A 22,597-nucleotide genomic window follows, 5' to 3' on the forward strand; every position below is an offset into this window, starting at 1 on the left:
GACATGACATTCCCTGGAAACTGCATGAAAATTCCACAGAATCCCATACATGGCACAAAAGTGTTACTTTAAAGTTCATGCGATGCCGGTGGTCAGAGGTACCGTAGTGTTCCATTGGCTCTGACATGAACTGAATTGCAGTGCTTCGTCAATATTAGCGTGTTACTGGGTCAACTTGCCAGAGGGTTAAAGAGTCTACCTGGAGCCCGCAACCAAAGGTTAGGTTTGTCAGAAGTGGGATTCGAACCCACGCCTCCAGGGGAGACAGCGACCTGAACGCAGCGCCTTAGACCGCTCGGCCATCCTGACATGAAAGCGTACGGTGAGCAGCGTGTTTGGAGCTGCACCGAATGGCAGATGATCCAGAAGCTAGTGCTCCACCACTCACACTGACCACAGCACATGCCTCGTTGGCGCAGTTAGGCAGCGCGTCAGTCTCATAATCTGAAGGTCGTGAGTTCGAGCCTCACACGGGGCAGAGTGGTGCTTTTTGGCACACAAGAGCGTTTAGGCAAAAGAGCGGGTTTCTTCATACCCTTTTGTGTGATTGTCCATTCCTTCATGAGCAATGCGATTGAAATCCAGTCATTTTGTAGGGCAGATGTTGAATAAATGCAGTAATAGTATTCCTCTCATATTCACCTAAAATGGGGCAGTGTCTCTACAATGTTTTGTTCAGTCTGAACATAATTCTTTCATTCTCATGACGTTTCTTGTCAGTAGTGATGTAATGTTTCGCTTGACATGCCATGAATCTCATTCCATGACATTCCATCCCACAGCCCATAAACCCATGACATGTCATTCCAAGAGATTTCCAGGAATTCCTTGCCATGAAATTCTACTGCACCCCCAAAATTTCAGTCCATGACATCACAGTCAAACTCCAAGAATCCCATTGCATCCCTCCAAAGAAACCCCAAACAAAACATGAATACCCTTTCATAAACAAGTTCTCATTCCGGTAAACATCACAACATGGTATTCCATTGAATGCTATTCTATAAAACATGTCCAATTTCATGAAATGTCAGGACATGACATTCCCTGGAAACTGCATGGAAATTCCACAGAATCCCATACATGGCACAAAAGTGTTACTTTAAAGTTCATACGATGCCGGTGGTCAGAGATACCGTAGTGTTCCATTGGCTTTGACATGAACTGAAATGCAGTGCTTCGTCAATATTAGTGTGTTACTGGGTCAACTTGCCAGAGGGTTAAAGACTCTACCTGGAGCCCGCAACCAAAGGTTAGGTCTGTCAGAAGTGGGATTCGAACCCACGCCTCCAGGGGAGACTGCGACCTGAACGCAGCGCCTTAGACCGCTCGGCCATCCTGACATGACAGCTCACGGTGAGCAGCGTGTTTGGAGCTGCACCGAATGGCAGATGATCCAGAAGCTAGTGCTCCACCACTCACACTGGCCACAGCACATGCCTTGTTGGCGCAGTTATGGCAGCGCGTCAGTCTCATAATCTGAAGGTCGTGAGTTCGAGCCTCACACGGGGCAGAGTGGTGCTTTTTGGCACACAAGAGAGTTTAGGCAAAAGAGCGGGTTTCTTCATACCCTTTTGTGTGATTGTCCATTCCTTCATGAGCAATGCGATTGAAATCCAGTCATTTTGTAGGGCAGATGTTGAATAAATGCAGTAATAGTATTCCTCTCATATTCACCTAAAATGGGGCACTGTCACTACAATGTTTTGTTCAGTCTGAACATAATTCTTTCATTCTCATGACGTTTCTTGTCAGTAGTGATGTAATGTTTCGCTTGACATGCCATGAATCTCATTCCATGACATTTCATCCCACAGCCCATAAACCCATGACATGTCATTCCAAGAGATTTCCAGGAATTCCTTGCCATGAGATTCTACTGCACCCCCAAAATTTCAGTCCATGACATCACAGTCAAACTCCAAGAATCCCATTGCATCCCTCCAAAGAAACCCCAAACAAAACATGAATACCCTTTCATAAACAAGTTCTCATTCCGGTAAACATCACAACATGGTATTCCATTGAATGCTATTCTATAAAACATGTCCAATTTCATGAAATGTCAGGACATGACATTCCCTGGAAACTGCATGGAAATTCCACAGAATCCCATACATGGCACAAAAGTGTTACTTTAAAGTTCATACGATGCCGGTGGTCAGAGGTACCGTAGTGTTCCATTGGCTTTGACATGAACTGAAATGCAGTGCTTCGTCAATATTAGTGTGTTACTGGGTCAACTTGCCAGAGGGTTAAAGACTCTACCTGGAGCCCGCAACCAAAGGTTAGGTCTGTCAGAAGTGGGATTCGAACCCACGCCTCCAGGGGAGACTGCGACCTCAACGCAGCGCCTTAGCTCGGCCATCCTGACATGACAGCTCACGGTGAGCAGCGTGTTTGGAGCTGCACCGAATGGCAGATGATCCAGAAGCTAGTGCTTCACCACTCACACTGGCCACAGCACATGCCTCGTTGGCGCAGTTAGGCAGCGCGGCAGTCTCATAATCTGAATGTCGTGAGTTCGAGCCTCACACGGGGCAGAGTGGTGCTTTTTGGCACACAAGAGCGTTTAGGCAAAAGAGCGGGTTTCTTCATACCCTTTTGTGTGATTGTCCATTCCTTCATGAGCAATGCGATTGAAATCCAGTCATTTTGTAGGGCAGATGTTGAATAAATGCAGTAATAGTATTCCTCTCATATTCACCTAAAATGGGGCAGTGTCACTACAATGTTTTGTTCAGTCTGAACATAATTCTTTCATTCTCATGACGTTTCTTGTCAGTAGTGATGTAATGTTTCGCTTGACATGCCATGAATCTCATTCCATGACATTTCATCCCACAGCCCATAAACCCATGACATGTCATTCCAAGAGATTTCCAGGAATTCCTTGCCATGAAATTCTACTGCACCCCCAAAATTTCAGTCCATGACATCACAGTCAAACTCCAAGAATCCCATTGCATCCCTCCAAAGAAACCCCAAACAAAACATGAATACCCTTTCATAAACAAGTTCTCATTCCGGTAAACATCACAACATGGTATTCCATTGAATGCTATTCTATAAAACATGTCCAATTTCATGAAATGTCAGGACATGACATTCCCTGGAAACTGCATGGAAATTCCACAGAATCCCATACATGGCACAAAAGTGTTACTTTAAAGTTCATACGATGCCGGTGGTCAGAGGTACCGTAGTGTTCCATTGGCTTTGACATGAACTGAAATGCAGTGCTTCGTCAATATTAGTGTGTTACTGGGTCAACTTGCCAGAGGGTTAAAGACTCTACCTGGAGCCCGCAACCAAAGGTTAGGTCTGTCAGAAGTGGGATTCGAACCCACGCCTCCAGGGGAGACTGCGACCTCAACGCAGCGCCTTAGCTCGGCCATCCTGACATGACAGCTCACGGTGAGCAGCGTGTTTGGAGCTGCACCGAATGGCAGATGATCCAGAAGCTAGTGCTTCACCACTCACACTGGCCACAGCACATGCCTCGTTGGCGCAGTTAGGCAGCGCGGCAGTCTCATAATCTGAATGTCGTGAGTTCGAGCCTCACACGGGGCAGAGTGGTGCTTTTTGGCACACAAGAGCGTTTAGGCAAAAGAGCGGGTTTCTTCATACCCTTTTGTGTGATTGTCCATTCCTTCATGAGCAATGCGATTGAAATCCAGTCATTTTGTAGGGCAGATGTTGAATAAATGCAGTAATAGTATTCCTCTCATATTCACCTAAAATGGGGCAGTGTCACTACAATGTTTTGTTCAGTCTGAACATAATTCTTTCATTCTCATGACGTTTCTTGTCAGTAGTGATGTAATGTTTCGCTTGACATGCCATGAATCTCATTCCATGACATTTCATCCCACAGCCCATAAACCCATGACATGTCATTCCAAGAGATTTCCAGGAATTCCTTGCCATGAAATTCTACTGCACCCCCAAAATTTCAGTCCATGACATCACAGTCAAACTCCAAGAATCCCATTGCATCCCTCCAAAGAAACCCCAAACAAAACATGAATACCCTTTCATAAACAAGTTCTCATTCCGGTAAACATCACAACATGGTATTCCATTGAATGCTATTCTATAAAACATGTCCAATTTCATGAAATGTCAGGACATGACATTCCCTGGAAACTGCATGGAAATTCCACAGAATCCCATACATGGCACAAAAGTGTTACTTTAAAGTTCATACGATGCCGGTGGTCAGAGGTACCGTAGTGTTCCATTGGCTTTGACATGAACTGAAATGCAGTGCTTCGTCAATATTAGTGTGTTACTGGGTCAACTTGCCAGAGGGTTAAAGACTCTACCTGGAGCCCGCAACCAAAGGTTAGGTCTGTCAGAAGTGGGATTCGAACCCACGCCTCCAGGGGAGACTGCGACCTGAACGCAGCGCCTTAGACCGCTCGGCCATCCTGACATAAAAGCGCACGGTGAGCAGCGTGTTTGGAGCTGCACCGAATGGCAGATGATCCAGAAGCTAGTGCTCCACCACTCACACTGGCCACAGCACATGCCTTGTTGGCGCAGTTAGGCAGCGCGTCAGTCTCATAATCTGAAGGTCGTGAGTTCGAGCCTCACACGGGGCAGAGTGGTGCTTTTTGGCACACAAGAGCGTTTAGGCAAAAGAGCGGGTTTCTTCATACCCTTTTGTGTGATTGTCCATTCCTTCATGAGCAATGCGATTGAAATCCAGTCATTTTGTAGGGCAGATGTTGAATAAATGCAGAAATAGTATTCCTCTCATATTCACCTAAACTGGGGCAGTGTCACTACAATGTTTTGTTCAGTCTGAACATAATTCTTTCATTCTCATGACGTTTCTTGTCAGTAGTGATGTAATGTTTCGCTTGACATGCCATGAATCTCATTCCATGACATTCCATCCCACAGCCCATAAACCCATGACATGTCATTCCAAGAGATTTCCAGGAATTCCTTGCCATGAAATTCTACTGCACCCCCAAAATTTCAGTCCATGACATCACAGTCAAACTCCAAGAATCCCATTGCATCCCTCCAAAGAAACCCCAAACAAAACATGAATACCCTTTCATAAACAAGTTCTCATTCCGGTAAACATCACAACATGTTATTCCATTGAATGCTATTCTATAAAACATGTCCAATTTCATGAAATGTCAGGACATGACATTCCCTGGAAACTGCATGAAAATTCCACAGAATCCCATACATGGCACAAAAGTGTTACTTTAAAGTTCATGCGATGCCGGTGGTCAGAGATACCGTAGTGTTCCATTGGCTCTGACATGAACTGAATTGCAGTGCTTCGTCAATATTAGCGTGTTACTGGGTCAACTTGCCAGAGGGTTAAAGAGTCTACCTGGAGCCCGCAACCAAAGGTTAGGTCTGTCAGAAGTGGGATTCGAACCCACGCCTCCAGGGGAGACTGCGACCTGAACGCAGCGCCTTAGACCGCTCGGCCATCCTGACATGACAGCGCACTGTGAGCAGCGTGTTTGGAGCTGCACCGAATGGCAGATGATCCAGAAGCTAGTGCTCCACCACTCACACTGGCCAAAGCACATGCCTCGTTGGCGCAGTTAGGCAGCGCGTCAGTCTCATAATCTGAAGGTCGTGAGTTCGAGCCTCACACGGGGCAGAGTGGTGCTTTTTGGCACACAAGAGCGTTTAGGCAAAAGAGCGGGTTTCTTCATACCCTTTTGTGTGATTGTCCATTCCTTCATGAGCAATGCGATTGAAATCCAGTCATTTTGTAGGGCAGATGTTGAATAAATGCAGAAATAGTATTCCTCTCATATTCACCTAAACTGGGGCAGTGTCACTACAATGTTTTGTTCAGTCTGAACATAATTCTTTCATTCTCATGACGTTTCTTGTCAGTAGTGATGTAATGTTTCGCTTGACATGCCATGAATCTCATTCCATGACATTCCATCCCACAGCCCATAAACCCATGACATGTCATTCCAAGAGATTTCCAGGAATTCCTTGCCATGAAATTCTACTGCACCCCCAAAATTTCAGTCCATGACATCACAGTCAAACTCCAAGAATCCCATTGCATCCCTCCAAAGAAACCCCAAACAAAACATGAATACCCTTTCATAAACAAGTTCTCATTCCGGTAAACATCACAACATGTTATTCCATTGAATGCTATTCTATAAAACATGTCCAATTTCATGAAATGTCAGGACATGACATTCCCTGGAAACTGCATGAAAATTCCACAGAATCCCATACATGGCACAAAAGTGTTACTTTAAAGTTCATACGATGCCGGTGGTCAGAGGTACCGTAGTGTTCCATTGGCTCTGACATGAACTGAAATGCAGTGCTTCGTCAATATTAGTGTGTTACTGGGTCAGCTTGCCAGAGGGTTAAAGACTCTACCTGGAGCCCGCAACCAAAGGTTAGGTCTGTCAGAAGTGGGATTCGAACCCACGCCTCCAGGGGAGACTGCGACCTGAACGCAGCGCCTTAGACCGCTCGGCCATCCTGACATGACAGCTCACGGTGAGCAGCGTGTTTGGAGCTGCACCGAATGGCAGATGATCAAGAAGCTAGTGTTCCACCACTCACACTGACCACAGCACATGCCTCGTTGGCGCAGTTAGGCAGCGCGTCAGTCTCATAATCTGAAGGTCGTGAGTTCGAGCCTCACACGGGGCAGAGTGGTGCTTTTTGGCACACAAGAGCGTTTAGGCAAAAGAGCGGGTTTCTTCATACCCTTTTGTGTGATTGTCCATTCCTTCATGAGCAATGCGATTGAAATCCAGTCATTTTGTAGGGCAGATGTTGAATAAATGCAGAAATAGTATTCCTCTCATATTCACCTAAACTGGGGCAGTGTCACTACAATGTTTTGTTCAGTCTGAACATAATTCTTTCATTCTCATGACGTTTCTTGTCAGTAGTGATGTAATGTTTCGCTTGACATGCCATGAATCTCATTCCATGACATTCCATCCCACAGCCCATAAACCCATGACATGTCATTCCAAGAGATTTCCAGGAATTCCTTGCCATGAAATTCTACTGCACCCCCAAAATTTCAGTCCATGACATCACAGTCAAACTCCAAGAATCCCATTGCATCCCTCCAAAGAAACCCCAAACAAAACATGAATACCCTTTCATAAACAAGTTCTCATTCCGGTAAACATCACAACATGTTATTCCATTGAATGCTATTCTATAAAACATGTCCAATTTCATGAAATGTCAGGACATGACATTCCCTGGAAACTGCATGAAAATTCCACAGAATCCCATACATGGCACAAAAGTGTTACTTTAAAGTTCATGCGATGCCGGTGGTCAGAGGTACCGTAGTGTTCCATTGGCTCTGACATGAACTGAATTGCAGTGCTTCGTCAATATTAGCGTGTTACTGGGTCAACTTGCCAGAGGGTTAAAGAGTCTACCTGGAGTCCGCAACCAAAGGTCAGGTCTGTCAGAAGTGGGATTCGAACCCACGCCTCCAGGGGAGACTGCGACCTGAACGCAGCGCCTTAGACCGCTCGGCCATCCTGACATGACAGCGCACGGTGAGCAGCGTGTTTGGAGCTGCACCGAATGGCAGATGATCCAGAAGCTAGTGCTCCACCACTCACACTGGCCACAGCACATGCCTCGTTGGCGCAGTTAGGCAGCGCGTCAGTCTCATTATCTGAAGGTCGTGAGTTCGAGCCTCACGCGGGGCAGAGTTGTGCTTTTTAGCACACAAGAGCGTTTAGGCAAAAGAGCGGGTTTCTTCATACCCTTTTGTGTGATTGTCCATTCCTTCATGAGCAATGCGATTGAATTCCAGTCATTTTGTAGGGCAGATGTTGAATAAATGCAGTAATAGTATTCCTCTCATATTCACCTAAAATGGGGCAGTGTCACTACAATGTTTTGTTCAGGTTGAACATAATTCTTTCATTCTCATGATGTTTCTTGTCAGTAGTGATGTAATGTTTCGCTTGACATTTCATGATTCTCATTCCATGACATTCCATCCCACAGCCCATAAACCCATGACATGTCATTCCAAGAGATTTCCAGGAATTCCTTGCAATGAAATTCTACTGCACCCCCAAAATTTCAGTCCACGACATCACAGTCAAACTCCAAGAATCCCATTGCATCCCTCCAAAGAAACCCCATACAAAACATGAATACCCTTTCATAAACAAGTTCTCATTCCGGTAAACATTGCAACATGGTATTCCATTGAATGCTATTCTATAAAACATGTCCAATTTCATAAAATGTCAGGACATGACATTCCCTGGAAACTGCATGGAAATTCCACAGAATCCCATACATGGCACAAAAGTGTTACTTTAAAGTTCATACGATGCCGGTGGTCAGAGGTACCGTAGTGTTCCATTGGCTTTGACATGAACTGAAATGCAGTGCTTCGTCAATATTAGTGTGTTACTGGGTCAACTTGCCAGAGGGTTAAAGACTCTACCTGGAGCCCGCAACCAAAGGTTAGGTCTGTCAGAAGTGGGATTCGAACCCACGCCTCCAGGGGAGACTGCGACCTGAACGCAGCGACTTAGACCGCTCGGCCATCCTGACATGACAGCTCACGGTGAGCAGCGTGTTTGGAGCTGCACCGAATGGCAGATGATCCAGAAGCTAGTGCTCCACCACTCACACTGTCCACAGCACATGCCTCGTTGGCGCAGTTAGGCAGCGCGTCAGTCTCATAATCTGAATGTCGTGAGTTCGAGCCTCACACGGGGCAGAGTGGTGCTTTTTGGCACACAAGAGCGTTTAGGCAAAAGAGCGGGTTTCTTCATACCCTTTTGTGTGATTGTCCATTCCTTCATGAGCAATGCGATTGAAATCCAGTCATTTTGTAGGGCAGATGTTGAATAAATGCAGAAATAGTATTCCTCTCATATTAACCTAAACTGGGGCAGTGTCACTACAATGTTTTGTTCAGTCTGAACATAATTCTTTCATTCTTATGAAGTTTCTTGTCAGTAGTGATGTAATGTTTCGCTTGACATGCCATGAATCTCATTCCATGACATTCCATCCCACAGCCCATAAACCCATGACATGTCATTCCAAGAGATTTCCAGGAATTCCTTGCCATGAAATTCTACTGCACCCCCAAAATTTCAGTCCATGACATCACAGTCAAACTCCAAGAATCCCATTGCATCCCTCCAAAGAAACCCCAAACAAAACATGAATTCCCTTTCATAAACAAGTTCTCATTCCGGTAAACATCACAACATGTTATTCCATTGAATGCTATTCTATAAAACATGTCCAATTTCATGAAATGTCAGGACATGACATTCCCTGGAAACTGCATGAAAATTCCACAGAATCCCATACATGGCACAAAAGTGTTACTTTAAAGTTCATGCGATGCCGGTGGTCAGAGGTACCGTAGTGTTCCATTGGCTCTGACATGAACTGAATTGCAGTGCTTCGTCAATATTAGCGTGTTACTGGGTCAACTTGCCAGAGGGTTAAAGAGTCTACCTGGAGCCCGCAACCAAAGGTTAGGTCTGTCAGAAGTGGGATTCGAACCCACGCCTCCAGGGGAGACTGCGACCTGAACGCAGCGCCTTAGACCGCTCGGCCATCCTGACATGAAAGCGCACGGTGAGCAGCGTGTTTGGAGCTGCACCGAATGGCAGATGATCCAGAAGCTAGTGCTTCACCACTCACACTGGCCACAGCACATGCCTCGTTGGCGCAGTTAGGCAGCGCGGCAGTCTCATAATCTGAAGGTCGTGAGTTCGAGCCTCACACGGGGCAGAGTGGTGCTTTTTGGCACACAAGAGCGTTTAGGCAAAAGAGCGGGTTTCTTCATACCCTTTTGTGTGATTGTCCATTCCTTCATGAGCAATGCGATTGAAATCCAGTCATTTTGTAGGGCAGATGTTGAATAAATGCAGTAATAGTATTCCTCTCATATTCACCTAAAATGTGGCAGTGTCACTACAATGTTTTGTTCAGTCTGAACATAATTCTTTCATTCTCATGACGTTTCTTGTCAGTAGTGATGTAATGTTTCGCTTGACATGCCATGAATCTCATTCCATGACATTCCATCCCACAGCCCATAAACCCATGACATGTCATTCCAAGAGATTTCCAGGAATTCCTTGCCATGAAATTCTACTGCACCCCCAAAATTTCAGTCCATGACATCACAGTCAAACTCCAAGAATCCCATTGCATCCCTCCAAAGAAACCCCAAACAAAACATGAATACCCTTTCATAAACAAGTTCTCATTCCGGTAAACATCACAACATGGTATTCCATTGAATGCTATTCTATAAAACATGTCCAATTTCATGAAATGTCAGGACATGACATTCCCTGGAAACTGCATGGAAATTCCACAGAATTCCATACATGGCACAAAAGTGTTACTTTAAAGTTCATACGATGCCGGTGGTCAGAGGTACCGTAGTGTTCCATTGGCTTTGACATGAACTGAAATGCAGTGCTTCGTCAATATTAGTGTGTTACTGGGTCAACTTGCCAGAGGGTTAAAGACTCTACCTGGAGCCCGCAACCAAAGGTTAGGTCTGTCAGAAGTGGGATTCGAACCCACGCCTCCAGGGGAGACTGCGACCTGAACACAGCGCCTTAGACCGCTCGGCCATCCTGACATGACAGCTCACGGTGAGCAGCGTGTTTGGAGCTGCACCGAATGGCAGATGATCCAGAAGCTAGTGCTCCACCACTCACACTGGCCACAGCACATGCCTTGTTGGCGCAGTTAGGCAGCGCGTCAGTCTCATAATCTGAAGGTCGTGAGTTCGAGCCTCACACGGGGCAGAGTGGTGCTTTTTGGCACACAAGAGCGTTTAGGCAAAAGAGCGGGTTTCTTCATACCCTTTTGTGTGATTGTCCATTCCTTCTTGAGCAATGCGATTGAAATCCAGTCATTTTGTAGGGCAGATGTTGAATAAATGCAGAAATAGTATTCCTCTCATATTAACCTAAACTGGGGCAGTGTCACTACAATGTTTTGTTCAGTCTGAACATAATTCTTTCATTCTCATGACGTTTCTTGTCAGTAGTGATGTAATGTTTCGCTTGACATGCCATGAATCTCATTCCATGACATTCCATCCCACAGCCCATAAACCCATGACATGTCATTCCAAGAGATTTCCAGGAATTCCTTGCCATGAAATTCTACTGCACCCCCAAAATTTCAGTCCATGACATCACAGTCAAACTCCAAGAATCCCATTGCATCCCTCCAAAGAAACCCCAAACAAAACATGAATACCCTTTCATAAACAAGTTCTCATTCCGGTAAACATCACAACATGTTATTCCATTGAATGCTATTCTATAAAACATGTCCAATTTCATGAAATGTCAGGACATGACATTCCCTGGAAACTGCATGAAAATTCCACAGAATCCCATACATGGCACAAAAGTGTTACTTTAAAGTTCATGCGATGCCGGTGGTCAGAGGTACCGTAGTGTTCCATTGGCTCTGACATGAACTGAATTGCAGTGCTTCGTCAATATTAGCGTGTTACTGGGTCAACTTGCCAGAGGGTTAAAGAGTCTACCTGGAGCCCGCAACCAAAGGTTAGGTCTGTCAGAAGTGGGATTCGAACCCACGCCTCCAGGGGAGACTGCGACCTGAACGCAGCGCCTTAGACCGCTCGGCCATCCTGACATGACAGCGCACGGTGAGCAGCGTGTTTGGAGCTGCACCGAATGGCAGATGATCCAGAAGCTAGTGCTCCACCACTCACACTGGCCACAGCACATGCCTCGTTGGCGCAGTTAGGCAGCGCGTCAGTCTCATAATCTGAAGGTCGTGAGTTCGAGCCTCACACGGGGCAGAGTTGTGCTTTTTAGCACACAAGAGCGTTCAGGCAAAAGAGCGGGTTTCTTCATACCCTTTTGTGTGATTGTCCATTCCTTCATGAGCAATGCGATTGAATTCCAGTCATTTTGTAGGGCAGATGTTGAATAAATGCAGTAATAGTATTCCTCTCATATTCACCTAAAATGGGGCAGTGTCACTACAATGTTTTGTTCAGGTTGAACATAATTCTTTCATTCTCATGATGTTTCTTGTCAGTAGTGATGTAATGTTTCGCTTGACATTTCATGATTCTCATTCCATGACATTCCATCCCACAGCCCATAAATCCATGACATGTCATTCCAAGAGATTTCCAGGAATTCCTTGCAATGAAATTCTACTGCACCCCCAAAATTTCAGTCCACGACATCACAGTCAAACTCCAAGAATCCCATTGCATCCCTCCAAAGAAACCCCAAACAAAACATGAATACCCTTTCATAAACAAGTTCTCATTCCGGTAAACATCGCAACATGGTATTCCATTGAATGCTATTCTATAAAACATGTCCAATTTCATAAAATGTCAGGACATGACATTCCCTGGAAACTGCATGGAAATTCCACAGAATCCCATACATGGCACAAAAGTGTTACTTTAAAGTTCATACGATGCCGGTGGTCAGAGGTACCGTAGTGTTCCATTGGATCTGACATGAACTGAAATGCAGTGCTTCATCAATATTAGTGTGTTACTGGGTCAACTTGCCAGAGGGTTAAAGACTCTACCTGGAGCCCGCAACCAAAGGTTAGGTCTGTCAGAAGTGGGATTCGAACCCACGCCTCCAGGGGAGACTGCGACCTCAACGCAGCGCCTTAGCTCGGCCATCCTGACATGACAGCTCACGGTGAGCAGCGTGTTTGGAGCTGCACCGAATGGCAGATGATCCAGAAGCTAGTGCTTCACCACTCACACTGGCCACAGCACATGCCTCGTTGGCGCAGTTAGGCAGCGCGGCAGTCTCATAATCTGAAGGTCGTGAGTTCGAGCCTCACACGGGGCAGAGTGGTGCTTTTTGGCACACAAGAGCGTTTAGGCAAAAGAGCGGGTTTCTTCATACCCTTTTGTGTGATTGTCCATTCCTTCATGAGCAATGCTATTGAAATCCAGTCATTTTGTAGGGCAGATGTTGAATAAATGCAGTAATAGTATTCCTCTCATATTCACCTAAAATGGGGCAGTGTCACTACAATGTTTTGTTCAGGTTGAACATAATTCTTTCATTCTCATGATGTTTCTTGTCAGTAGTGATGTAATGTTTCGCTTGACATTTCATGAATCTCATTCCATGACATTCCATCCCACAGCCCATAAACCCATGACATGTCATTCCAAGAGATTTCCAGGAATTCCTTGCCATGAAATTCTACTGCACCCCCAAAATTTCAGTCCATGACATCACAGTCAAACTCCAAGAATCCCATTGCATCCCTCCAAAGAAACCCCAAACAAAACATTAATACCCTTTCATAAACAAGTTCTCATTCCGGTAAACATCGCAACATGGTATTCCATTGAATGCTATTCTATAAAACATGTCCAATTTCATGAAATGTCAGGACATGACATTCCCTGGAAACTGCATGGAAATTCCACAGAATCCCATACATGGCACAAAAGTGTTACTTTAAAGTTCATACGATGCCAGTGGTCAGAGGTACCGTAGTGTTCCATTGGCTCTGACAAGAACTGAAATGCAGTGCTTCGTCAATATTAGTGTGTTACTGGGTCAACTTGCCAGATGGTTAAAGACTCTACCTGGAGCCCACAATCAAAGGTTAGGTCTGTCAGAAGTGGGATTCGAACCTACGCCTCCAGGTGAGACTGCGACCTGAACGCAGCGCCTTAGACCGCTCGGCCATCCTGACATGACAGCGCACGGTGAGCAGCGTATTTGGAGCTGCACCGAATGGCAGATGATCCAGAAGCTAGTGCTCCACCACTCACACTGGCCACAGCACATGCCTTGTTGGTGCAGTTAGGCAGCGCTTCAGTCTCATAATCTGAAGGTCGTGAGTTCGAGCCTCACACGGGGCAGAGTGGTGCTTTTTGGCACACAAGAGCGTTTAGGCAAAAGAGCGGGTTTCTTCATACCCTTTTGTGTGATTGTCCATTCCTTCATGAGCAATGCGATTGAAATCCAGTCATTTTGTAGGGCAGATGTTGAATAAATGCAGTAATAGTATTCCTCTCATATTCACCTAAAATGGGGCAGTGTCTCTACAATGTTTTGTTCAGTCTGAACATAATTCTTTCATTCTCATGACGTTTCTTGTCAGTAGTGATGTAATGTTTCGCTTGACATGCCATGAATCTCATTCCATGACATTCCATCCCACAGCCCATAAACCCATGACATGTCATTCCAAGAGATTTCCAGGAATTCCTTGCCATGAAATTCTACTGCACCCCCAAAATTTCAGTCCATGACATCACAGTCAAACTCCAAGAATCCCATTGCATCCCTCCAAAGAAACCCCAAACAAAACATGAATACCCTTTCATAAACAAGTTCTCATTCCGGTAAACATCGCAACATGGTATTCCATTGAATGCTATTCTATAAAACATGTCCAATTTCATGAAATGTCAGGACATGACATTCCCTGGAAACTGCATGGAAATTCCACAGAATCCCATACATGGCACAAAAGTGTTACTTTAAAGTTCATACGATGCCAGTGGTCAGAGGTACCGTAGTGTTCCATTGGCTCTGACATGAACTGAAATGCAGTGCTTCGTCAATATTAGTGTTTTACTGGGTCAACTTGCCAGATGGTTAAAGACTCTACCTGGAGCCCACAATCAAAGGTTAGGTCTGTCAGAAGTGGGATTCGAACCTACGCCTCCAGGTGAGACTGCGACCTGAACGCAGCGCCTTAGACCGCTCGGCCATCCTGACATGACAGCACACGGTGAGCAGCCTATTTGGAGCTGCACCGAATGGCAGATGATCCAGAAGCTAGTGCTCCACCACTCACACTGGCCACAGCACATGCCTTGTTGGCGCAGTTAGGCAGCGCGTCAGTCTCATAATCTGAAGGTCGTGAGTTCGAGCCTCACACGGGGCAGAGTGGTGCTTTTTGGCACACAAGAGCGTTTAGGCAAAAGAGCGGGTTTCTTCATACCCTTTTGTGTGATTGTCCATTCCTTCATGAGCAATGCGATTGAAATCCAGTCATTTTGTAGGGCAGATGTTGAATAAATGCAGTAATAGTATTCCTCTCATATTCACCTAAAATGGGGCAGTGTCTCTACAATGTTTTGTTCAGTCTGAACATAATTCTTTCATTCTCATGACGTTTCTTGTCAGTAGTGATGTAATGTTTCGCTTGACATGCCATGAATCTCATTCCATGACATTCCATCCCACAGCCCATAAACCCATGACATGTCATTCCAAGAGATTTCCAGGAATTCCTTGCCATGAAATTCTACTGCACCCCCAAAATTTCAGTCCATGACATCACAGTCAAACTCCAAGAATCCCATTGCATCCCTCCAAAGAAACCCCAAACAAAACATGAATACCCTTTCATAAACAAGTTCTCATTCCGGTAAACATCACAACATGTTATTCCATTGAATGCTATTCTATAAAACATGTCCAATTTCATGAAATGTCAGGACATGACATTCCCTGGAAACTGCATGGAAATTCCACAGAATCCCATACATGGCACAAAAGTGTTACTTTAAAGTTCATACGATGCCGGTGGTCAGAGGTACCGTAGTGTTCCATTGGATCTGACATGAACTGAAATGCAGTGCTTCATCAATATTAGTGTGTTACTGGGTCAACTTGCCAGAGGGTTAAAGACTCTACCTGGAGCCCGCAACCAAAGGTTAGGTCTGTCAGAAGTGGGATTCGAACCCACGCCTCCAGGGGAGACTCCGACCTGAACGCAGCGCCTTAGCTCGGCCATCCTGACATGACAGCTCACGGTGAGCAGCGTGTTTGGAGCTGCACCGAATGGCAGATGATCCAGAAGCTAGTGCTTCACCACTCACACTGGCCACAGCACATGCCTCGTTGGCGCAGTTAGGCAGCGCGGCAGTCTCATAATCTGAAGGTCGTGAGTTCGAGCCTCACACGGGGCAGAGTGGTGCTTTTTGGCACACAAGAGCGTTTAGGCAAAAGAGCGGGTTTCTTCATACCCTTTTGTGTGATTGTCCATTCCTTCATGAGCAATGCGATTGAAATCCAGTCATTTTGTAGGGCAGATGTTGAATAAATGCAGTAATAGTATTCCTCTCATATTCACCTAAAATGGGGCAGTGTCACTACAATGTTTTGTTCAGTCTGAACATAATTCTTTCATTCTCATGACGTTTCTTGTCAGTACTGATGTAATGTTTCGCTTGACATGCCATGAATCTCATTCCATGACATTCCATCCCACAGCCCATAAACCCATGACATGTCATTCCAAGAGATTTCCAGGAATTCCTTGCCATGAAATTCTACTGCACCCCCAAAATTTCAGTCCATGACATCACAGTCAAACTCCAAGAATCCCATTGCATCCCTCCAAAGAAACCCCAAACAAAACATGAATACCCTTTCATAAACAAGTTCTCGTTCCGGTAAACATCACAACATGGTATTCCATTGAATGCTATTCTATAAAACATGTCCAATTTCATGAAATGTCAGGACATGACATTCCCTGGAAACTGCATGAAAATTCCACAGAATCCCATACATGGCACAAAAGTGTTACTTTAAAGTTCATACGATGCCGGTGGTCAGAGGTACCGTAGTGTTCCATTGGCTCTGACATGAACTGAAATGCAGTGCTTCGTCAATATTAGTGTGTTACTGGGTCAACTTGCCAGAGGGTTAAAGACTCTACCTGGAGCCCGCAACCAAAGGTTAGATCTGTCAGAAGTGGGATTCGAACCCACGCCTCCAGGGGAGACTGCGACCTGAACGCAGCGCCTTAGACCGCTCGGCCATCCTGACATGACAGCTCACGATGAGCAGCTTGTTTGGAGCTGCACCGAATGGCAGATGATCCAGAAGCTAGTGCTCCACCACTCACGCTGGCCACAGCACATGCCTCGTTGGCGCAGTTAGGCAGCGCGTCAGTCTCATAATCTGAAGGTCGTGAGTTTGAGCCTCACACAGGGCAGAGTGGTGCTTTTTGGCACACAAGAGCGTTTAGGCAAAAGAGCGGGTTTCTTCATACCCTTTTGTGTGATTGTCCATTCCTTCATGAGCAATGCGATTGAAATCCAGTCATTTTGTAGGGCAGATGTTGAATAAATGCAGAAATAGTATTCCTCTCATATTAACCTAAACTGGGGCAGTGTCACTACAATGTTTTGTTCAGTCTGAACATAATTCTTTCATTCTCATGACGTTTCTTGTCAGTAGTGATGTAATGTTTCGCTTGACATGCCATGAATCTCATTCCATGACATTCCATCCCACAGCCCATAAACCCATGACATGTCATTCCAAGAGATTTCCAGGAATTCCTTGCCATGAAATTCTACTGCACCCCCAAAATTTCAGTCCATGACATCACAGTCAAACTCCAAGAATCCCATTGCATCCCTCCAAAGAAACCCCAAACAAAACATGAATACCCTTTCATAAACAAGTTCTCATTCCGGTAAACATCACAACATGTTATTCCATTGAATGCTATTCTATAAAACATGTCCAATTTCATGAAATGTCAGGACATGACATTCCCTGGAAACTGCATGAAAATTCCACAGAATCCCATACATGGCACAAAAGTGTTACTTTAAAGTTCATGCGATGCCGGTGGTCAGAGGTACCGTAGTGTTCCATTGGCTCTGACATGAACTGAATTGCAGTGCTTCGTCAATATTAGCGTGTTACTGGGTCAACTTGCCAGAGGGTTAAAGAGTCTACCTGGAGCCCGCAACCAAAGGTTAGGTTTGTCAGAAGTGGGATTCGAACCCACGCCTCCAGGGGAGACAGCGACCTGAACGCAGCGCCTTAGACCGCTCGGCCATCCTGACATGAAAGCGTACGGTGAGCAGCGTATTTGGAGCTGCACCGAATGGCAGATGATCCAGAAGCTAGTGCTCCACCACTCACACTGACCACAGCACATGCCTCGTTGGCGCAGTTAGGCAGCGCGTCAGTCTCATAATCTGAAGGTCGTGAGTTCGAGCCTCACACGGGGCAGAGTGGTGCTTTTTGGCACACAAGAGCGTTTAGGCAAAAGAGCGGGTTTCTTCATACCCTTTTGTGTGATTGTCCATTCCTTCATGAGCAATGCGATTGAAATCCAGTCATTTTGTAGGGCAGATGTTGAATAAATGCAGTAATAGTATTCCTCTCATATTCACCTAAAATGGGGCAGTGTCTCTACAATGTTTTGTTCAGTCTGAACATAATTCTTTCATTCTCATGACGTTTCTTGTCAGTAGTGATGTAATGTTTCGCTTGACATGCCATGAATCTCATTCCATGACATTCCATCCCACAGCCCATAAACCCATGACATGTCATTCCAAGAGATTTCCAGGAATTCCTTGCCATGAAATTCTACTGCACCCCCAAAATTTCAGTCCATGACATCACAGTCAAACTCCAAGAATCCCATTGCATCCCTCCAAAGAAACCCCAAACAAAACATGAATACCCTTTCATAAACAAGTTCTCATTCCGGTAAACATCACAACATGTTATTCCATTGAATGCTATTCTATAAAACATGTCCAATTTCATGAAATGTCAGGACATGACATTCCCTGGAAACTGCATGAAAATTCCACAGAATCCCATACATGGCACAAAAGTGTTACTTTAAAGTTCATGCGATGCCGGTGGTCAGAGGTACCGTAGTGTTCCATTGGCTCTGACATGAACTGAATTGCAGTGCTTCGTCAATATTAGCGTGTTACTGGGTCAACTTGCCAGAGGGTTAAAGAGTCTACCTGGAGCCCGCAACCAAAGGTTAGGTTTGTCAGAAGTGGGATTCGAACCCACGCCTCCAGGGGAGACAGCGACCTGAACGCAGCGCCTTAGACCGCTCGGCCATCCTGACATGAAAGCGTACGGTGAGCAGCGTATTTGGAGCTGCACCGAATGGCAGATGATCCAGAAGCTAGTGCTCCACCACTCACACTGACCACAGCACATGCCTCGTTGGCGCAGTTAGGCAGCGCGTCAGTCTCATAATCTGAAGGTCGTGAGTTCGAGCCTCACACGGGGCAGAGTGGTGCTTTTTGGCACACAAGAGCGTTTAGGCAAAAGAGCGGGTTTCTTCATACCCTTTTGTGTGATTGTCCATTCCTTCATGAGCAATGCGATTGAAATCCAGTCATTTTGTAGGGCAGATGTTGAATAAATGCAGTAATAGTATTCCTCTCATATTCACCTAAAATGGGGCAGTGTCTCTACAATGTTTTGTTCAGTCTGAACATAATTCTTTCATTCTCATGACGTTTCTTGTCAGTAGTGATGTAATGTTTCGCTTGACATGCCATGAATCTCATTCCATGACATTCCATCCCACAGCCCATAAACCCATGACATGTCATTCCAAGAGATTTCCAGGAATTCCTTGCCATGAAATTCTACTGCACCCCCAAAATTTCAGTCCATGACATCACAGTCAAACTCCAAGAATCCCATTGCATCCCTCCAAAGAAACCCCAAACAAAACATGAATACCCTTTCATAAACAAGTTCTCATTCCGGTAAACATCACAACATGGTATTCCATTGAATGCTATTCTATAAAACATGTCCAATTTCATGAAATGTCAGGACATGACATTCCCTGGAAACTGCATGGAAATTCCACAGAATCCCATACATGGCACAAAAGTGTTACTTTAAAGTTCATACGATGCCGGTGGTCAGAGATACCGTAGTGTTCCATTGGCTTTGACATGAACTGAAATGCAGTGCTTCGTCAATATTAGTGTGTTACTGGGTCAACTTGCCAGAGGGTTAAAGACTCTACCTGGAGCCCGCAACCAAAGGTTAGGTCTGTCAGAAGTGGGATTCGAACCCACGCCTCCAGGGGAGACTGCGACCTGAACGCAGCGCCTTAGACCGCTCGGCCATCCTGACATGACAGCTCACGGTGAGCAGCGTGTTTGGAGCTGCACCGAATGGCAGATGATCCAGAAGCTAGTGCTCCACCACTCACACTGGCCACAGCACATGCCTTGTTGGCGCAGTTATGGCAGCGCGTCAGTCTCATAATCTGAAGGTCGTGAGTTCGAGCCTCACACGGGGCAGAGTGGTGCTTTTTGGCACACAAGAGAGTTTAGGCAAAAGAGCGGGTTTCTTCATACCCTTTTGTGTGATTGTCCATTCCTTCATGAGCAATGCGATTGAAATCCAGTCATTTTGTAGGGCAGATGTTGAATAAATGCAGAAATAGTATTCCTCTCATATTAACCTAAACTGGGGCAGTGTCACTACAATGTTTTGTTCAGTCTGAACATAATTCTTTCATTCTCATGACGTTTCTTGTCAGTAGTGATGTAATGTTTCGCTTGACATGCCATGAATCTCATTCCATGACATTCCATCCCACAGCCCATAAACCCATGACATGTCATTCCAAGAGATTTCCAGGAATTCCTTGCCATGAAATTCTACTGCACCCCCAAAATTTCAGTCCATGACATCACAGTCAAACTCCAAGAATCCCATTGCATCCCTCCAAAGAAACCCCAAACAAAACATGAATACCCTTTCATAAACAAGTTCTCATTCCGGTAAACATCACAACATGTTATTCCATTGAATGCTATTCTATAAAACATGTCCAATTTCATGAAATGTCAGGACATGACATTCCCTGGAAACTGCATGAAAATTCCACAGAATCCCATACATGGCACAAAAGTGTTACTTTAAAGTTCATGCGATGCCGGTGGTCAGAGGTACCGTAGTGTTCCATTGGCTCTGACATGAACTGAATTGCAGTGCTTCGTCAATATTAGCGTGTTACTGGGTCAACTTGCCAGAGGGTTAAAGAGTCTACCTGGAGCCCGCAACCAAAGGTTAGGTCTGTCAGAAGTGGGATTCGAACCCACGCCTCCAGGGGAGACTGCGACCTGAACGCAGCACCTTAGACCGCTCGGCCATCCTGACATGACAGCTCACGGTGAGCAGCGTGTTTGGAGCTGCACCGAATGGCAGATGATCCAGAAGCTAGTGCTCCACCACTCACACTGGCCACAGCACATGCCTTGTTGGCGCAGTTATGGCAGCGCGTCAGTCTCATAATCTGAAGGTCGTGAGTTCGAGCCTCACACGGGGCAGAGTGGTGCTTTTTGGCACACAAGAGAGTTTAGGCAAAAGAGCGGGTTTCTTCATACCCTTTTGTGTGATTGTCCATTCCTTCATGAGCAATGCGATTGAAATCCAGTCATTTTGTAGGGCAGATGTTGAATAAATGCAGAAATAGTATTCCTCTCATATTAACCTAAACTGGGGCAGTGTCACTACAATGTTTTGTTCAGTCTGAACATAATTCTTTCATTCTCATGACGTTTCTTGTCAGTAGTGATGTAATGTTTCGCTTGACATGCCATGAATCTCATTCCATGACATTCCATCCCACAGCCCATAAACCCATGACATGTCATTCCAAGAGATTTCCAGGAATTCCTTGCCATGAAATTCTACTGCACCCCCAAAATTTCAGTCCATGACATCACAGTCAAACTCCAAGAATCCCATTGCATCCCTCCAAAGAAACCCCAAACAAAACATGAATACCCTTTCATAAACAAGTTCTCATTCCGGTAAACATCGCAACATGGTATTCCATTGAATGCTATTCTATAAAACATGTCCAATTTCATAAAATGTCAGGACATGACATTCCCTGGAAACTGCATGGAAATTCCACAGAATCCCATACATGGCACAAAAGTGTTACTTTAAAGTTCATACGATGCCGGTGGTCAGAGGTACCGTAGTGTTCCATTGGATCTGACATGAACTGAAATGCAGTGCTTCATCAATATTAGTGTGTTACTGGGTCAACTTGCCAGAGGGTTAAAGACTCTACCTGGAGCCCGCAACCAAAGGTTAGGTCTGTCAGAAGTGGGATTCGAACCCACGCCTCCAGGGGAGACTGCGACCTCAACGCAGCGCCTTAGCTCGGCCATCCTGACATGACAGCTCACGGTGAGCAGCGTGTTTGGAGCTGCACCGAATGGCAGATGATCCAGAAGCTAGTGCTTCACCACTCACACTGGCCACAGCACATGCCTCGTTGGCGCAGTTAGGCAGCGCGGCAGTCTCATAATCTGAATGTCGTGAGTTCGAGCCTCACACGGGGCAGAGTGGTGCTTTTTGGCACACAAGAGCGTTTAGGCAAAAGAGCGGGTTTCTTCATACCCTTTTGTGTGATTGTCCATTCCTTCATGAGCAATGCGATTGAAATCCAGTCATTTTGTAGGGCAGATGTTGAATAAATGCAGTAATAGTATTCCTCTCATATTCACCTAAAATGGGGCACTGTCACTACAATGTTTTGTTCAGTCTGAACATAATTCTTTCATTCTCATGACGTTTCTTGTCAGTAGTGATGTAATGTTTCGCTTGACATGCCATGAATCTCATTCCATGACATTTCATCCCACAGCCCATAAACCCATGACATGTCATTCCAAGAGATTTCCAGGAATTCCTTGCCATGAAATTCTACTGCACCCCCAAAATTTCAGTCCATGACATCACAGTCAAACTCCAAGAATCCCATT

General features: G+C 45.4%; 32 non-coding genes across 32 annotated transcripts; 13 read left to right on the plus strand and 19 right to left on the minus strand.

The window, feature by feature from the left end:
• Positions 1 to 226: 226 nt before the first annotated feature.
• On the minus strand, positions 227 to 309 carry trnal-cag (transfer RNA leucine (anticodon CAG)). Its single transcript has one exon. It is a non-coding gene; the product is annotated as a tRNA-Leu (tRNA).
• Positions 310 to 404: 95 nt separating this feature from the next.
• trnam-cau (transfer RNA methionine (anticodon CAU)) lies at positions 405 to 478 on the plus strand. The gene has a single exon. It is a non-coding gene; the product is annotated as a tRNA-Met (tRNA).
• A 782-nt stretch (positions 479 to 1,260) lies between these two features.
• trnal-cag (transfer RNA leucine (anticodon CAG)) lies at positions 1,261 to 1,343 on the minus strand. The gene has a single exon. It is a non-coding gene; the product is annotated as a tRNA-Leu (tRNA).
• A 95-nt stretch (positions 1,344 to 1,438) lies between these two features.
• trnam-cau (transfer RNA methionine (anticodon CAU)) lies at positions 1,439 to 1,513 on the plus strand. The gene has a single exon. It is a non-coding gene; the product is annotated as a tRNA-Met (tRNA).
• A 782-nt stretch (positions 1,514 to 2,295) lies between these two features.
• On the minus strand, positions 2,296 to 2,374 carry trnal-gag (transfer RNA leucine (anticodon GAG)). Its single transcript has one exon. It is a non-coding gene; the product is annotated as a tRNA-Leu (tRNA).
• A 951-nt stretch (positions 2,375 to 3,325) lies between these two features.
• On the minus strand, positions 3,326 to 3,404 carry trnal-gag (transfer RNA leucine (anticodon GAG)). The gene has a single exon. It is a non-coding gene; the product is annotated as a tRNA-Leu (tRNA).
• Positions 3,405 to 4,355: 951 nt separating this feature from the next.
• Positions 4,356 to 4,438, minus strand: trnal-cag (transfer RNA leucine (anticodon CAG)). The gene has a single exon. It is a non-coding gene; the product is annotated as a tRNA-Leu (tRNA).
• A 95-nt stretch (positions 4,439 to 4,533) lies between these two features.
• trnam-cau (transfer RNA methionine (anticodon CAU)) lies at positions 4,534 to 4,607 on the plus strand. Its single transcript has one exon. It is a non-coding gene; the product is annotated as a tRNA-Met (tRNA).
• Positions 4,608 to 5,389: 782 nt separating this feature from the next.
• Positions 5,390 to 5,472, minus strand: trnal-cag (transfer RNA leucine (anticodon CAG)). Its single transcript has one exon. It is a non-coding gene; the product is annotated as a tRNA-Leu (tRNA).
• Positions 5,473 to 5,567: 95 nt separating this feature from the next.
• Positions 5,568 to 5,641, plus strand: trnam-cau (transfer RNA methionine (anticodon CAU)). Its single transcript has one exon. It is a non-coding gene; the product is annotated as a tRNA-Met (tRNA).
• Positions 5,642 to 6,423: 782 nt separating this feature from the next.
• Positions 6,424 to 6,506, minus strand: trnal-cag (transfer RNA leucine (anticodon CAG)). The gene has a single exon. It is a non-coding gene; the product is annotated as a tRNA-Leu (tRNA).
• A 95-nt stretch (positions 6,507 to 6,601) lies between these two features.
• trnam-cau (transfer RNA methionine (anticodon CAU)) lies at positions 6,602 to 6,675 on the plus strand. The gene has a single exon. It is a non-coding gene; the product is annotated as a tRNA-Met (tRNA).
• Positions 6,676 to 7,457: 782 nt separating this feature from the next.
• Positions 7,458 to 7,540, minus strand: trnal-cag (transfer RNA leucine (anticodon CAG)). The gene has a single exon. It is a non-coding gene; the product is annotated as a tRNA-Leu (tRNA).
• Positions 7,541 to 8,491: 951 nt separating this feature from the next.
• On the minus strand, positions 8,492 to 8,574 carry trnal-cag (transfer RNA leucine (anticodon CAG)). Its single transcript has one exon. It is a non-coding gene; the product is annotated as a tRNA-Leu (tRNA).
• A 95-nt stretch (positions 8,575 to 8,669) lies between these two features.
• Positions 8,670 to 8,743, plus strand: trnam-cau (transfer RNA methionine (anticodon CAU)). Its single transcript has one exon. It is a non-coding gene; the product is annotated as a tRNA-Met (tRNA).
• A 782-nt stretch (positions 8,744 to 9,525) lies between these two features.
• trnal-cag (transfer RNA leucine (anticodon CAG)) lies at positions 9,526 to 9,608 on the minus strand. The gene has a single exon. It is a non-coding gene; the product is annotated as a tRNA-Leu (tRNA).
• Positions 9,609 to 10,559: 951 nt separating this feature from the next.
• trnal-cag (transfer RNA leucine (anticodon CAG)) lies at positions 10,560 to 10,642 on the minus strand. Its single transcript has one exon. It is a non-coding gene; the product is annotated as a tRNA-Leu (tRNA).
• Positions 10,643 to 10,737: 95 nt separating this feature from the next.
• On the plus strand, positions 10,738 to 10,811 carry trnam-cau (transfer RNA methionine (anticodon CAU)). The gene has a single exon. It is a non-coding gene; the product is annotated as a tRNA-Met (tRNA).
• Positions 10,812 to 11,593: 782 nt separating this feature from the next.
• Positions 11,594 to 11,676, minus strand: trnal-cag (transfer RNA leucine (anticodon CAG)). The gene has a single exon. It is a non-coding gene; the product is annotated as a tRNA-Leu (tRNA).
• Positions 11,677 to 11,771: 95 nt separating this feature from the next.
• Positions 11,772 to 11,845, plus strand: trnam-cau (transfer RNA methionine (anticodon CAU)). Its single transcript has one exon. It is a non-coding gene; the product is annotated as a tRNA-Met (tRNA).
• A 782-nt stretch (positions 11,846 to 12,627) lies between these two features.
• Positions 12,628 to 12,706, minus strand: trnal-gag (transfer RNA leucine (anticodon GAG)). Its single transcript has one exon. It is a non-coding gene; the product is annotated as a tRNA-Leu (tRNA).
• A 2,163-nt stretch (positions 12,707 to 14,869) lies between these two features.
• On the plus strand, positions 14,870 to 14,943 carry trnam-cau (transfer RNA methionine (anticodon CAU)). Its single transcript has one exon. It is a non-coding gene; the product is annotated as a tRNA-Met (tRNA).
• Positions 14,944 to 16,755: 1,812 nt separating this feature from the next.
• trnal-cag (transfer RNA leucine (anticodon CAG)) lies at positions 16,756 to 16,838 on the minus strand. Its single transcript has one exon. It is a non-coding gene; the product is annotated as a tRNA-Leu (tRNA).
• Positions 16,839 to 17,789: 951 nt separating this feature from the next.
• Positions 17,790 to 17,872, minus strand: trnal-cag (transfer RNA leucine (anticodon CAG)). Its single transcript has one exon. It is a non-coding gene; the product is annotated as a tRNA-Leu (tRNA).
• Positions 17,873 to 17,967: 95 nt separating this feature from the next.
• Positions 17,968 to 18,041, plus strand: trnam-cau (transfer RNA methionine (anticodon CAU)). Its single transcript has one exon. It is a non-coding gene; the product is annotated as a tRNA-Met (tRNA).
• A 782-nt stretch (positions 18,042 to 18,823) lies between these two features.
• trnal-cag (transfer RNA leucine (anticodon CAG)) lies at positions 18,824 to 18,906 on the minus strand. Its single transcript has one exon. It is a non-coding gene; the product is annotated as a tRNA-Leu (tRNA).
• Positions 18,907 to 19,001: 95 nt separating this feature from the next.
• On the plus strand, positions 19,002 to 19,075 carry trnam-cau (transfer RNA methionine (anticodon CAU)). Its single transcript has one exon. It is a non-coding gene; the product is annotated as a tRNA-Met (tRNA).
• A 782-nt stretch (positions 19,076 to 19,857) lies between these two features.
• trnal-cag (transfer RNA leucine (anticodon CAG)) lies at positions 19,858 to 19,940 on the minus strand. Its single transcript has one exon. It is a non-coding gene; the product is annotated as a tRNA-Leu (tRNA).
• A 95-nt stretch (positions 19,941 to 20,035) lies between these two features.
• trnam-cau (transfer RNA methionine (anticodon CAU)) lies at positions 20,036 to 20,110 on the plus strand. Its single transcript has one exon. It is a non-coding gene; the product is annotated as a tRNA-Met (tRNA).
• Positions 20,111 to 20,892: 782 nt separating this feature from the next.
• trnal-cag (transfer RNA leucine (anticodon CAG)) lies at positions 20,893 to 20,975 on the minus strand. The gene has a single exon. It is a non-coding gene; the product is annotated as a tRNA-Leu (tRNA).
• A 95-nt stretch (positions 20,976 to 21,070) lies between these two features.
• On the plus strand, positions 21,071 to 21,145 carry trnam-cau (transfer RNA methionine (anticodon CAU)). Its single transcript has one exon. It is a non-coding gene; the product is annotated as a tRNA-Met (tRNA).
• Positions 21,146 to 21,927: 782 nt separating this feature from the next.
• On the minus strand, positions 21,928 to 22,006 carry trnal-gag (transfer RNA leucine (anticodon GAG)). The gene has a single exon. It is a non-coding gene; the product is annotated as a tRNA-Leu (tRNA).
• Positions 22,007 to 22,597: the final 591 nt, after the last annotated feature.

The sequence above is a fragment of the Pseudorasbora parva genome, chromosome 20 (assembly GCF_024679245.1).
Source record: "Pseudorasbora parva isolate DD20220531a chromosome 20, ASM2467924v1, whole genome shotgun sequence".
Lineage (NCBI taxonomy): Eukaryota > Metazoa > Chordata > Actinopteri > Cypriniformes > Gobionidae > Pseudorasbora > Pseudorasbora parva.